The following is a 14,458-nucleotide window of genomic DNA, read 5'->3' as shown; positions in this document are numbered from 1 at the left end:
TCACCTTTCAGCCTCTTGACTCAGAGGTCCTGCCTGGGCACCTAACGTGGAAATGGGAAATTACCTATCTACTGAGATAAATATTGAGATTACAATGATTGGCACCTATTCTATGGGTTCAGGGTAGACTCACTGCTGGAAATGAGCTTGACATTCAATAGCAGTGTTGTGAATTAGGTGCTTAACAATCCCTTGCAGAAAAAGAAGGGCCAGTCTTTTAACCATACAGAAGTATGACTTTTTGCATGATATAAATTCTAACCCAGATCTGATATGCAAATGTGGTAGCCTAATATTTCTAAGATGGACAGCTGAGCTCAGGAACCCACTTAGAATTGAAGTTATAGTCTGGAAAGAGGCTGATTTACTTTTGGGCTTTCTGCTTTTGTGTGGGTGTATTTTCACTCCACCCAATTCCTTTGAGCAGCAGAGTGCTTTCTTTGGGAGTAGCCAATATCATTTAAAGGTCAATGACCTGTAGTCTCAGGCAAACTTCCCACAGCAATTTAACTACAACAGAGAATGAAGCTAGATTTGATATTTCACAAACGTAAGCATTGCAATAGGACATATCTCTTTCTGTCTATGCATTTAATGTATCACTTGGCTTACTCACGAGTCTATGTTTTTTCCCTTACATAAATGGCTAAATATGACGCAGAACTCCATGCCATCAAGACACAATTATTTTGGGGGATAAGGTGTAAGGAAGGCTAAATTCAGCCTAAACAGATTTCCTCCAAAATGTCTTTGTTTCATCTCCAATGTGGTAATCTTTCTTCTATTACCTTTCTAAAATTATAAATAACATAATTTTCTAAGCATTATAGATTTTTTTTATAACACTTACAAGTAAATTGAAAACTTCTTTGCACAAATTGAGGACTATAGCCAGTTAAAAAATCAGTGTTATTGGGTCTGGGATATAGCTCAGTGGTATAGCACCTGCATGGCAAGCACAAGGTCCTGAATTCAATTCCAGACACCAAAAAAAAAAAAAAAAAAAAAATCAATGCTGTTTTCAATGAACCATGCTATGCAGTTTTCTGTTTATAAGGAAGTGAAAAGAAAATATCCATGGCCAGTTGTAAAAAGTGGGGCCAATTTTGGAAGCATTACCTTACTTATTCAATTTAACTACATGCGTGTTCAGTAGCAAATCAAATCATAGCTTTCTAGAGAAAGAAACTGGAGTCATTATCAAACACTAATTATTTCTGTGCCTACATGGATACTTGTATTATATGTGATGTTATTATTTCTTTTTAGAAAATAGCTGTTTCTTTCACCATGCAGCTCAGACTAATAAAATAGTTTTGTGCTTTTCTTCTTGTTCATAAGGGTGACTACATTTAAGACAGTTCTTTGAAGTAGGAGAATCTCAAAGGAAAGGTGGCTAAATTTAATTTTTAAGATGTTAGATGGTGTAATAGGTCATATTTTAGGTGCTCTGCAAAGGCTTATTTGTTAAAGGCTTAGTCCCACCCTGCAAAGCTATTCAGAGATGGCAGAACCTTCAGGAGGTGGGGCCTGGTGGAAGGAAGGAAGTCACTGGGGATGCACCCTTTCCCCACTTCCTTTCCTCACTTCCTTTGCCCAGTCCCATATGGTGGGTGGATTTGCTCTCCTGCCATGATGTTCTGCCCAAAGTGATGGGGCCGAGTGACAACGGACTGAAACTCAGAAACTGTGAGCCAAAGTAACCTTTTATTCCTCTTAAATTGTTTTTCCTCACACATTTTGTCTTAGTAAAGAAAAGCTAGCACAGATGGGGATTGAATAAAGGCACTAGATTTGGTACTTGTGTATTATACCACTCCTCTCAAAGTCCCATAACGGGACACAAAAATAGACATTTAGGAAACAAAATGAAGTCTCAAATGCTTAGATAATGCAGAGGGTCATCAATGAATCATACATGTTGGAGAATCACAAAGGACACAATGTGAATAAGATCTAATGAATAAGAGATAAAACCCAAGGAAACTATGGTTCAAAACACTTGCAGCAAATTCTGGAGTGGGTAAAAAGTAACTGTAGGGCAGGTTCTAGTTGAGAGTGAAGAGTGATACCAAGGTGACATTCAGGATGACTGACTAGGAAATTAGGTCCTTTCACCCTCCTCCTATTGGGCTAACAAGTAAGAAGCAGTAATAGTACCCACAGGACTAAGCTTAATGTTCAGTAGCAGTAACTAAAAGGAAGAGCAATAGCAATGTCCCAGTGCAGATAATTGGGAGTCCCAACAGAAAGATGACTTGCAGTTATGGGTTTAATAACCCATAGGTTTTTTCAATAATTGAGAAGATATTATTGGGTTTTTCAAGACACACTACACAGTTATAGTAATCAAAATGGCATCATATTGGCAGCAAAATAGACATATGGGTCAATGAAATAGAATAGAGAACTCAGAAGTAAATCTATACACTTACAACCATTTGCTCTTTTACACAGGTGCCAAGAACATACAATGGGGAAAGAGCAAACGCTTTAGTAAATAGTGTTGGTAAAACTAGATATCTACATTAGGAAGAACAAAATTGGAACTTTATCTTTTCCCTTATGCAAAAATCAAATCAAAATGGATTAAATACTTAAGCAAGACTAGTCATAGTGGTACAAGCCTATCGTCCAAGCACTCCAGGAAGCAAAGGCAGGATGATTACAAGTTTGAGCTTAGTCTGGGAAACTTAATGAGTCCTTACTTTAGCAAATTTTAAAAGGATGTGGGATATAGCTTGGTGTGAAAATCCTGGGTTAATTTCACAGTACTATAAACAAATGAACAAACAAACAAACAAACCTAAACATAACTTCTGAAAGCATAAATGTAATGGAAGGAAACTAAGGGTAAATGCTTTTTGGCTTGGTCTAGAAATGATTTCTTTTGGATATGACACTCCAAGCATAAGCAGCAAAATGATAAATAGACAAATGAGGCCACAGCAAACTAAAAAGCCTGAGTAACAGCAAAGGAAATAACCAATAGAAGAGACACCTACAGAATAAATGAAAATATTTTCAAACCATATTTACAATAAAGGCTCATTATTAGAAATATATCATAAATTCAACTCAGGAGCAAGATAACCATATTAAAAATATCAGTCCAGCTAAAAATATAACCCAATTAGAATAACCCAATGAAAAACAGGTAAGTAATCCAAACATATTTCTTTAAGAAAACACACAAGTGGCCAACAGGTTTATGAAAAAGTATTCAGCATGACAAATCATTAGGAAAGGCAAATTAAAACTACAATGAGATATATCCTCAGTTTGTTAGAATGGTTATAACAGAAGAAACAGGAGATGATGGGTGTTGAGAAAGCGATGTTGAAGCAAGGGAACCTGGTCATTCAGGCGGTGGTAATGTGAAGTGGTGGATGGTAATTGTAGTTAATCATAATGCACTATACGCTTTCAATTTTCTAAGAGAACAAATCTTTAACTTATAATCATCTGATCTTTCACACAGGAACCAAGAACACACAATGGGGAAAAAGCAAACTGTTTAGTAAATGGTGTTGGGAAAACTAGATATCTACATCAAAAAGAGTGAAATTGGACCCTTGTCTCTTCCCTTATACAAAAATCAAATCTCAATGTGAAATGGTGCATCCATTATGGAAAGCAGTATAGATGTTTCTAAAAAATATGAATTACTACATGATCTAGCAAACCTACTTGTGGATATATATCTTAATGAAGTTAAATCCATATATACAAGACATGGCTGCATACCTATGTTCATTTTGTCATTACTCACAATAGTCAAGACAAAAACAGCCCTGTGTCTATCACAGGTAAATGGATAAAGAAAAAGTGACATTATATACACAAGACAATGCTATACAGCCTGAAAAAAGAAGGAAATCTCATTTGTCACACCTGGATGGACCAGGAGGACATTATATAAGTGAAATAACCCAGGCGCAAAATCACAAATATGGCATGATCTTATTTATATGTGAAATCTTAAAGAGTCAAAATTATAAAAGCAAAGAGTAAAATAATGGCATCCAGAGTGTGGGGAATCGAAGAATTTAGGATGAGATGTTGGTAAAGGGTCCAAAGTTTTAATTATTCTGGATGAATAAATTCTGGGAACTAATATAGAGGATGGTAATTGTAGTTAATCATAATACATTGTATACTTTCAATTTTCTAAGAGAATAGACCCTGAAGTATTCTCATCATAAAAAGAAAAGGAAAAAAGGTAATTAATGAAGTGAAGATATTAAGCAGCTTGATCACTGCAGTTATTTGTCAAGGTATTTGTCAAAATATATTACACACTATAAAATATACAGATTTTTCAGTTATATCCAAATAAAGCTAGACTTTTAAAAAACAAAAACAAAAAGGCTGAAATATGTTGAAACAAATGCATGAAGATATAAAAGGAGAAATTTAAAATTAAAAATTTAAATAATGACAGTAATACGAATGTAAAACAGAAAGATAGCAAAGATAATAATTACAAATATATGAGACAATAAAATGCTAGGTTATTCATATGGAATTTCCAAAGTTTAACAAATTTTTTAACCTACAAAAAAGCAGTCTTGTATGTTCAACTAATTGTTAATATGTTTTTACACCATAGAAGCTTTCAACTTTGTTTGAAATCAATCTATAGGCTGCTTTAAAAAGGTACACATATTCTGAGAATTATGAAGACTGAAAATAAAGAGATAGCTATTGAAGAAAAGATAAATGTATAAATATTTGTCAGGCAAATAGAGTTTAAGGTAAAAAGCCAGATGAAAGGAAAACCCACCAAGCAGTAGTAAAATCAAAGACTTTTATGTGTCTGATAATTGCCTTCAAATATGTAAGGAAGAATCCCTCCTCACAATAAATCCACAGTCACAGGGAAAGACATTAATCTGAATTTCTTGTAAAAAGTTAGCAAAAAAAAAAAAAACTAGACTAGACAAAAGAAGTCTAGATGAGTCAAATAACATAGTTAGAAAATTTCTTTTTTTATTTTAAAGACAAAAAATCCAATAAAAATGATAAACAATTTCAAAATATGATAGGAAATTAACAATGGTTATTATATTGCACATTGTTATCTTAAAGTAGTTGCTCAGATGACAAGATATAGGCTTGCAAAATTGATCAAATAATATTAGCACTAACATTCTTTCAATGAACTAAAAGAAATTAGTAGTACAATTATCTTAGCTATCTTTTCTATATATACATATATATCTTTTTTCCCTTTCTTTTTTTCCTCTTTCCCACATCACAGTTCTTTCTTTTTGAGCAGTTTATTTCCCTTTCACTATATGTATTGTAATTTTTGGATCTTATTTATTCTTTCAGTTTCTTACATTAGGGAGACAATATGTTTACACATGTGAGGCTGGTTTATTTCACTTATGAGTATGGTCTCTAATTGCATCCATTTACCTATAAAAGCCTCGTTTATCTATTTTTATAGCTGAGTAATACTCCATTGTATAAAAATATCACATCTTTTTCATCCATTCCTCAGTTGATGGGCATTTGGGTTGTTTCCAAGATTTAGGTATGACAAATTGTGCTATTTATAAACATGGGTACACATATAACACTGGTATAATGTTTTCATTTTTTTGGGGAAAATATCCAGGAGGGGAATAGTTGGATCGAATGGGACCTTTAATCCTAGTTTTTTGAGGAATATCCATACTGATTTCCACAGTGATTGTACCAGTCTTCACTCCCACCAACAGTGGGGAAGGTTTCCTTTTTCCCCACATCCCAATCAGCATTTGTTATTGGTTGATTTCTTGTCGATAGCCATTCTTTCTGGAGGGAGATGGAACCTCAGAGTTGTTTTAATTTGCATTTCCCAAATGACCAATGAGGTTGAACATTTTTCATATATTTTTTTGTCATTTGTATTTCTTCATTTGAGAAATGTGTACCTATCTCAGATGACCATTGTTGGATTGTTCTTAAATTTTGGGGGCCTTATTTTTGTTTAATTCTTTATATGTTCAAGATAGAAGTCCTTTGAGGGACAGTTGGCTAACATTTTTTCCCAACTCATGGGCTTTCTGTTCACTCCACTGGTGATTTCTTTCGATGTGCAAAAATTTTTTAACAAGATAAGATCCCAGTTGCTGATTCTTTGAAGTATTTGCCATGCAGTTTGGTTTTTGTTCATGAACTCTTTCCTTACCCCTGTGTCTTCAAGATTTCTACCTACTTTCTCTTCCAGTAAATTTATTGTTTTTGTTTTAATATTTAGATCTTTAATCCATTTTGACTTTAGTGTAGTGCATGGTGATAGACACAGGTCTAGTTTTAGTTTTTGGCATGTAGAAAGCCACTTTTTCCAGCACCATTTATTAAAGAAGTTATCTTTCTTCCAGTGAACATGTTTGGCCTTTTTGTCAAAGATAAGGTCCCTGAGTGTTTGTAGCGGTGTCTGCATCTTCTAACCTGTTCTATAGATCCTCAGGTCTGGTTTTTTTTTTTTTTTTTTTTTTTTTTTTGCCAGTACCATGCTGACTTTATCACAGTAGCTTTGAAGTATAATTTCAAGTCAGGGATTGTGATGCCTCCTGCCTTGCCTTTGTTGCCCAGGATTGCTTTTGCTATTCTGCATCTCTTTTGGTTCCAAATAAATTTTATGAATATTTTCTCTAGAAAATAGTATCTGTGAGGTATGCCAATGGTATTTTGATCAGGATTGCATTAAATCTATATAACAGCTTTGGGAGTATGGCCATTTTCATAATGTTGGGTCCCCCTATCCATAGAAAGGAATATCTTTTCATTTCCTAAAATCCTCTTTGATCTCTTTTTTCAGAGTACTGCAATTTTCAATGTATAGATCTTTTATTTCCTTTGTTAGACTGATTCCTAAGTGTTTCATTTTTTGGATTCTATTGTGAAGGGTGTGGTTTCCCTGATTTCTTGCTCAGTGAGTTCGTTGTTTGTATATAGGAATGCTATTAATTTCTGAGTGTTCGCTTTGAATCCAGCTGTGCTACTGATTTTGCTTTTGACTTCTAGGAGTCTTTTGGTTGAGTTTTTGGGGTCTTCTATATAGAGTATCATGTCATATGTGAATAATGATAATTTAACTTTTTCCTTTCCTATCCTTACTCCTTTTATTTCTCTCTCTTCTCTAATTGTCTGGCTAATGTTTCCAGAACTATATTGAATAGTAGTGGTGATAGTGGATATCTTTGTCTTGTTCCTGATTTTAGAGTGAAAGCTTTTAGTTTTTGTCCATTTAGCATGATGTTGGTTATTGGTTTGTCATAGATGACTTTTATCAGATTGAGATAAAGACCATCTATTCCAATTTTTCTGTAGGGTTTTTTTTTTTTATCATGTATGAGTGTTGAACTTTGTCAAAATCTTTTTCCACATCTATTGAGATGATCATGTGGTTTTCATCTTTGGTTCTGTTGATATGGTGTATTACATTTATTGATTTGCATATGTTGAACCATAGAAAGGAGTAGCTCTACTTTTTCTAGAATCTTGAGGTGCAGCATTAGGTTATTTACTTGTGGTCCTTTGTTTCCCTGCATCCCTTTGGATGAATCCCACTTGGTCAAGGTGTATAATCTTCTTGATGATTTGCTGCATTCTGTTTGCTAGTATTTTATTGAGGATTTTTGCATCTGTGTTAATTAGGGAGACTGGCCTGTAGTTCTCTTTTGTGGTTGGGTCTTTCTCTGGTTTTGGTATCAGGGTAATACTTGCCTCCAGAAATGATTTAGGGAGAATTGCTTTCCTTTCAATTTCTTTGAAGAGTTTGAGGAGTATTGGCATTAAATCTACTCTAAATTTCTTGTAGAATTCAATAATGAATCTATAAGGATCTGGGCTTTTCCTTGTTGGTAAGTTTTTAACTATGTTTTCAATTTTATTAACTGATATTGGGTCATTTAGAATTTTTATATCTTCTTGATTCAGTTTTGTTAATTTATATGTATCTAGGAATCTGTCCATTTCTTCTGTTTTCCATCCTATGAGAGTGAAGATTTTCAAAGTAGGCATTGATGGTCTTCTGAATTTTCTCAGGATCTGTAATGATTTTACCCTTTTCATTCCTTATTGCATGAAGGCGGACTTTTTCTTTCCTTTCTCAATAAGTGGGTTATCAATTTTGTTTGTTCTTTCAAAGAACCAACTCTTTGATTCATTAATTCTTTGTATTGGTTTCTTCATCTCAGTTGCATTAATTTTGGTTCTGTTCTTTATAGTTTACTCCCTTCTTTGGGCTTGACTTGCTCTACTTTTTCTAGAATCTTGAGGTACAGCATTAGGTTATTTACTTGTGGTCCTTTGTTTTCCTGATGTGAAAATTCACTGTAATAAATTTCCCTCTGAGGAGTGCTTTCATTGTGTTCCACAGGTTCCAGTAAGTTTTATTTGCATTTCCACTTGATTGTAGATAATGTTTAATTTCTTCTTTCATTTCATCTTTGACCCATATTTTGTTCAACAGGGTGTTATGTAATTTCCATTTGTTTATGGATTTTTTGCATTTCTTTTGTCATTAATTCCTAATTTTGTTGCACTGTGTTCAGATAATATGCATGGGATAATTTCAATTCCTTTGTGATTACTTAAGCATGTTCTATGGGCTAGTATATGGTCTCTTTTAGAGAACATCTCATATACAGCTGAGAAGAATGTGTATTCTTATGTTGTTGGTACAACACTGTAAATATCTACTAAGTTAATTTTTCTCAGGTTTTGTTCAGTTCTATTATTTTCTTTGTTGATTTTTTTGTCTACTTGATCTCTCTCTTTGTGGCAAGGGCTGTTAAATTCCCCTGTTTCAATTGTGTTATTGGTTATTTGATTTTTCATGTCTATTAATACTTTTCTTATATAGTTGGGTGCTTGATATATATATATATATATATATATATATATATATATATATGGTATACACATATATATGTGTATGGTTATTTGATTTTTCATGTCTATTAATCCTTTTCTTATATAGTTGGGTGCTTGATATATATATATATATATATATGGTATACACATATATACCACATATATATGGTATACACATATACAATGTGTATATATATATATATATACATTTATATGATATATATATATATACCATATATATATGATTGTTATCTCTTCCTCTTGATATTTTACCCTAACAAGTATGTAATGACCTTCTTTATCTCTCTGACCATTTTTGATTTGAAGTTCATGCTGTCTGTGAACAGACTAGCCATCGTTGCTTTTTTTTCCAGGATTCATGTTGCATGGAGTATTGTTTTCCGTTCTTTGACTTTCAGTCCATGAATTTCCTTTTATGTTAAATATGTTTCTTGTATACAGCATATCATTGGATTCTGTTTCTTGACCCACTCTGCCAGTCTTTTTCTTTTGATAGGTGAATTGAGGCCATTTCCATTGGTTGGTTAAAACTGATATGTATTTGTCATATTTCTCATATTATTTTCCTGCTGTTGGTTCCCTACTTTACCCCTCTGTTTAAATGCTAGCTCTGCTTGTTGGTTTCTTTCTGTTGTTGTTCTTGGAATTATGGTCATTTTTATTTTTCTAGATTATCTTTCAATATTCTTTGTAGGGTTAGTTTGGTGATCATGAATTTCTGAAGTAGATCTTTGTCATGGAAGTTTCTTATTTCTCCATGAATTTTGAAAGACAGACTTGTGGGTTGGAAGTTGTTTTCTTTTAGGGCTTGAAAAACTTCACTCCAAGCTCTTCCTGACTTAATTGTGTTACAAAGTCTGCTGTGATTCTGATAGGCTTTATTTATAGGTGATTGTCTTGGTTACTTTTTTCTCGTTGCTGGGACAAAATACCTGATGCCCAAAATTAAGGAAGGAAAGGTTTATTTCACTTAAAGTTTGTGGAGGTTTCAGTCCGTATTTGGCAGATTACAAGGCAGGGGGGCAAATGGCAGAGAGCTACAGCTCATGGTGGCAGAACACAGCAAAGCAACCAACACACACCCGGGCAGAATGGCCTCATGCACCCTTTCCCTCTCCCTTATATATGCAAACTATCCACCCCAGGGTGGGTGTAGCTCTCACACCCATAATTAATCAAACTCTAAAAGCCTGCCCCATGACTGCATGAGGCTTTGGGGGAACACGCAGACACAAACCATAACAGTGATCTATTTTTTTCTCTAACAGCTTTTAATATTCTGTTCCTGTGCTGATTTTCTGGGATCTTGATTATTATATATGTGGGTGTAGATTTATTTTTGTTAAGGCTACTTGGTATTCTTTATGCCTCTCTTAGCAGTATGTCAAATTCCTTTCTCATGCTTGGGAAATTTTCTACTATAACTTCTGTCAATAGTCTTTATATGTCATTTGTGTTAACTCTTGCTTTTTTGTTGACACCTATCAATCTTCTATAGTTTTTGTTTCTGTCATCTTGCAGTTGCTGAATTATTTCCTGGTTCCTTATTATTTTTAAGAGACCTTTCCTTTCATGGTCAATATATACAACACTGTCTTCAAGGTCTGAAATTCTGTCCTCAGTTTTGTTCAAGTGGGTTTGCCAGCTTTAAATGGAATTTTTAATTTCCTGTATATCTCTTGAATCTGTTTCATGCATTCTAATTCTTTCCTATATTGTTGATTTAAGGTTTCCATTATTTTTCTATGCTCCTCTATTTTTTAACCTACATCATCCTTAGATATACTGAGCAATTCTTTCATTTTGGTTGTCATTTCATTTTTAACATGAGAGATTATTTCTGATCTGATTTTCTCTGTGGCCTCCTGGAGTTGTTTCTTTACTTCAGTTTCTATCATTTTAGAAATTTCAGGTGTATGACTTCCAATTTCCTCTATGTTGATGTCTCTTGGACTTGTTCTGGTTGGGCTTGGATGTCTGAGATTGCATTTTGCTCCTTGTATTGACATTTTCTATTTTCAAAAAGTTTTTATTTTGTTTTCTGTATTGATTCTTGTGATTTTTAGCAGTAAATATCACTAGTATCACCACCTCTCCAGGAAAAGTTTGCTCTTTAAGGATATTTTCTGTGTGTCAGATATTCTTGGTTTGTGTCTGTCCCAAGATCCTACCTTTCCAATTAATTTAGATTGGGATGTTGATTTCTATTTGGCTCTGTCACCAGTCTTTAGGCGTATAGCTGTGTTGAGGTTATTACCCCAGAGCTTCCAAATATTGTTACACAAGGGAGAACAACTGATTACACAGATATGACATCCTAGCTACAGTAGTGCAATTATTAATAATGGTGGTATCAAGCAAAATTTAGAAATGGGTAAACTGTGATAACTACTGATTTTGTACTTTAGACCCTAGGAGCAAATCTACAGTTATATAACAGTACCAATTGTAAATTAAGAGTTTGTATGCAAAGTATTTCCCCTTGTTAGAGTGGATTTACCCCAGGTTCCTGTAGCCAAGCCAGTTGCCATGTACTGGGCTCCTCCCATGCTTGCTGTCCTACCTGTGGTGTAGGGGGATGGACCAGGCACATGGTTCCTCTGGCAAAACTGTTTTCTGAGTCCTAGGTGCTTCCTGTGGTGTAGCGGGGTGGTCCAGGCACCTGGTTCTTTTGACTGAGCCAGTTGCCAAGTCCTGGGCACTTCCTGTGCTGACTGCCCTTCCTGTGGTATAGGCAGATGGGCCAGACACTGAATTCCTCTGACCAAGCTAGTTGCTGAGTCCCAGAGGTTTCCCGTGGTGTTGAGGGGTGGGTCTGGCACCTATGTTCCTCTGACTGGGCCAGTTGCTGAATCCCAGATGCTTCCCATGCTGGTTGCCCTTCCCACAGTGTAGGGGCATGGGTCAGGCACCTCAGTTCCTCTGGACAAGTGGATTTCTGAGTCCCAGGCACTTCCCGTGTTGTAAGGGAATAGAATATTTCCTGTAATAATGAACCTAATAGACAATATGCATTTTCTATGACAAATTCAAACAAATTCCAGTGTAACTATGTAGAAACTGTGGAAAGAATTCATTAAAGTGGCACATTTGAGAATAAATTATGAAAATGTCAATAGGCTTTTTAAATGCTACCAATAATTAAATAGAAGATGGTTTCAATGAAAAAAGACAGTACTCAAATAATATTATGATTAAAAGGTTCCTAAATAAAAGTAAATGGTAAAGTTTTTATAAATAAATTATAAAATATAGAAATATATAAAGGAATGGAGAGACAGTATGTTTCTGAAGAAGAACATATTCTCTTTGCTGGTATCATTTTATCAATGGCTACTTTGCCTTATGAGACAATGTATTCTGCACTCTTTTTGGCCAGCTCTTAGAATGTAATAATGTTGATTTCTGCTAAAAAGATTCAGAGGTCATTGGAAAATAGTATAATGTATATTTTGATCAAGAGAGTTCTAGGTACATCTCAAGCAGCTTATTAACATAAAGAAAGGATATTGTCAGAAGTATGAGCTAGTGGTGGTATTGAAAAGATGAAGTACTGTGAGTGGTTGAGTCTCATCGCAAACAATATAGCAATTTCAGTTAATTAGAACTCCAGAGTTCTCTGTTAGATAGACAGAGACCTTTGATGGTTCTGCCATTACTGCCATTTGTTAATATAGAATCATTTCCTTTCGATGGATGTCATATTGCCATCCAGGTGTCTCCCCAAGCAATAATTCAGGATTATTTTGTATTCTTTCATCTACCATGCATTAAGTACAAAGACGATGATTCTCTTTTTATTCTATCCATTTCAGTTCTATCTAATATTATTTATTAGTTCAAGCACAAATGGTCTGTTTTGAACTATCATAAACTTTATAGATTGACTCCTTTTTTTCCTTTTTTTTTTTTTCTGGTACCGGAAATTGAACTCACGACCTTGTGCTTGTCAGGCAGGCGCTGTGCCGCTGAGCTAAATCCCCAGCCCCTGACTCCTTTTTTTCTGTCTTGAATTGGATTCCACCCCTGACATCATTTGATTATCTGGAGTTTGTTTGCTTCTCATCCTTTCTCTTTTTTCTGGGAGCCTTGGGAGATCTTGTCTACATCTCTGTCTTAGATTTATGTCCAGGTGCTAAAGATATATTGAAGATGCTACAATATCCACCTGAAACTTTTCTTTGGAGGTCTAGATCCCTATATTTAGGTGCCAATTCTTCAAACTCAGTTTGACCAAAAAGTGACTCTTCCAAATGGATCTTTCTTTTGTATTTTTCATCTCAATAAATAATATCATTTTCTATATAGCTGCTCAAGTTTTAAACCTGGGTATGATTTTCAAGTTGTGCATCTCTCTAACTCTCCAGGCCAATTCAATCATATTTAACTCTATCTCTTAAACATATTTTGGTCTTATTTCTTAGCACTACCCCAGTTGTTATTCCCTTGGTCACAGTTCAACTGTCTCATCCAAATTTTTTAGTGTGTGTCTTTGTTGTCTTTCTGCAACTCATTTCTTATACTGGTAGTGCAGAGAGAACATCCTTTGTACATCTACAAATCTGTGTTCTTCTGACTGAAATACTTCACTGCTTTCTAATTGTTCTTATAGTACATGAACATGTCTTCTAAAAAAATTACAGTCTTGATTCTGGTTGCCTGTCAAACATCCCTTTGCCTCTCAAAGCTCTACTGCCACTTACAACACTCTGGTCATTGGAATTCCTTGTTTTTTTGAATGAACATTATTTTCTCTTACCCCTGGACCATATTGGACCATATTCCCTCTCCTTAAGGAGCCCCCAACACCTCTTTTTGTCTCACATTCTACTTTACTGCTTGTTATTCAGCCTTCAGATTCAAATTTAATTTTCTGTTCCTCTAAGATGGCTTCACTGAGCACCAAGTTCACTTAAAAATTTCTCTTTGCTCCCGATGCCTCTCTTGCTTATCTGATTCTATTAATATTTTTGTTTTAGCTTTCTGAGGACAAGAACTATGGCTACATTGCTTATGTTTGTATCACCAGATTTTGGTACAGGCCTGGCATAAAACAAATGTCCAGAAAGAATCTGACTTAATGAATTAACCTATGCTTTGGCACAAGCAGTATCCTTAATGAGAATTTCCTCATTTGTACCCTCACTTACTTGTAAACTGCTGTTCACCGTTCACGCCCCAGAATCATGGATTCTGGTTTCCCTAAAGGAGTCACAAGGCACAGATCCCTCTGACCCACATTACTGTCTTCTCCAATATCACCATTTAAAGGTAAATTTCTTGTGAGTCTGCTTACAAATCAGACTTCAAGTTCTGTGATGGCAGGCTCTGTTTATTCTTCTACAAATATCAGCACATATTACTTGTTAGAGCACATGTGGTGAAGTGCTTGCTAACAGTAAGAGGGAGTATAATAATAATTTTCTTTTGAAGTCATAACTTAGTCTTAAAAGCATTTCAAAAGAAGTGTTCTGTGCAATTTGTTCATTGGTGAGTGTAATATATACTTTTCTTCCCTCAGATACTAGTTGTTAAAAGTTATAGATTTGTGCCTCACCTATAT

At 34.8% G+C, this 14,458-nt stretch overlaps 1 protein-coding gene across 2 annotated transcripts in view; it reads right to left on the bottom strand.

Annotated features, from left to right (window-relative positions):
• The window catches only part of Sptlc3 (serine palmitoyltransferase, long chain base subunit 3), a 153,879-nt gene that overhangs the window by 90,554 nt on the left and 48,867 nt on the right, over nucleotides 1-14,458 (bottom strand). The gene's annotated exons all lie outside the window — the stretch shown is intronic.

The sequence above is a fragment of the Chinchilla lanigera genome, unplaced genomic scaffold, assembly GCF_000276665.1.
Source record: "Chinchilla lanigera isolate Chin_1 unplaced genomic scaffold, ChiLan1.0 scaffold00014, whole genome shotgun sequence".
In the NCBI taxonomy this organism is placed as follows: Eukaryota; Metazoa; Chordata; class Mammalia; order Rodentia; family Chinchillidae; genus Chinchilla; species Chinchilla lanigera.
Note: the sequence above shows the minus strand (reverse complement) of the source record. Positions and strands in the feature narration are given on the sequence as shown.